Genomic DNA, 1341 nt, shown 5'->3' with positions numbered 1-1341 from the left:
GAAGGGCTGTTTCTTTTTGCAGACTGTGTTACCCATTGTCCCTGAATTTATTGTCTCACTGCTACAGGAAAAAGAAAACAAAATAATTTTTGGACGTGGATCTGGCCACAGAGCAGAGAGTGGCTCAAACACACACATAAGTGGTTGTACCAACTCCAGTTGGTTTCTTTCTATGTTTAAAATCAGGCCCTCTTCTAAGTATCTTATTCCAAGGTTTGTGTCTAGTAAGTGTAACAGCCCATAGGCTTTGCCTGTTGCTTCAGGAGTGGGCACTGACACAGACAGTGCTGCTCTGAGACTCTGTGTGGGAGCACAGGAGAGAAGAGGGGACCTTCTCTTGGCCTGTTCCTGCGGAGGTGGGGGATGAAGGTATTTCCTGTTTCAGGAAATAGGAGGCAAATTAAATTTAGCAGCTTAAATAACCTTGCCTCCCCATACTGCTTTGGGCTGAACTGTCTCTTGCCAAGGGTTAGTCTACTGCACAGCATCCTCCTGGAGAAGCTGGCTGGGCATGGCTTGGACGGGCGCACGCTTTGCTGGGTTAAAAACTGGCTGGATGGCCGAGCACAGAGAGTTGTGGTGAATGGAGCTAAATCCAGTTGGTGACCAGTCACAAGTGGTGTTCCCTAGGGCTCTGTTTTGGGGCCAGTCCTGTTTAACATCTTTATCAACGATCTGGATGAGGGGATTGAGTGCTCCCTCAGCAAGTTTGCAGATGACACTGAGTTGGGAGGGAGTGTTGATCTGAGGGTAGACAGGCTCTGCAGAGGGACCTGGACAGGCTGAATCAATGGGCTGAGGCCAATGGGATGAGCTTCAACAAGGCCAAGTGCCGGGTCCTGCACTTCAATTGCAATAACCCCATGCAGCGCTACAGGGTGGGGACGAGTGGTTGGAGCTGCCAGGCAGAAAAGGACCTGGGGGTGTTGGTGGACAGCAGGATGACCATGAGCCAGCAATGTACCCTTGTGGCCAAAAAGGCCAATGGCATCCTGGGGTGTATCAGGAGGGGGGTGGTTGTAGGTCAGAGAGGTTCTCCTTCCCTTCTGCTCTGCCCTGGTGAGACCACATCTGGAATATTGTGTTCAGTTCTGGGCCCCTCAGTTCAAGAAGGACAGGGAATTGCTTGAAAGAGTCCAGTGCAGAGCCACAAAGATGATGGAGGGAGTGGAGCATCTGCCTGATGAGGAGCGGCTGAGGGAGCTGGGTCTCTTTAGGTTGGAGCAGAGGAGACTGAGGGGTGACCTCATTCATGGTTATAAATTTGTGAAGGGCAAGTGTGAGGGTGAAGGAGCCAGGCTTTTCTCTCTGATGTCCAATGCCAGGACAAGGGGCAATGGG

This window comes from Mesitornis unicolor, unplaced genomic scaffold, assembly GCF_000695765.1.
Source record: "Mesitornis unicolor isolate BGI_N332 unplaced genomic scaffold, ASM69576v1 scaffold41963, whole genome shotgun sequence".
Classification (NCBI taxonomy): Eukaryota; Metazoa; Chordata; class Aves; order Mesitornithiformes; family Mesitornithidae; genus Mesitornis; species Mesitornis unicolor.
This window is presented reverse-complemented; position numbering follows the sequence as displayed.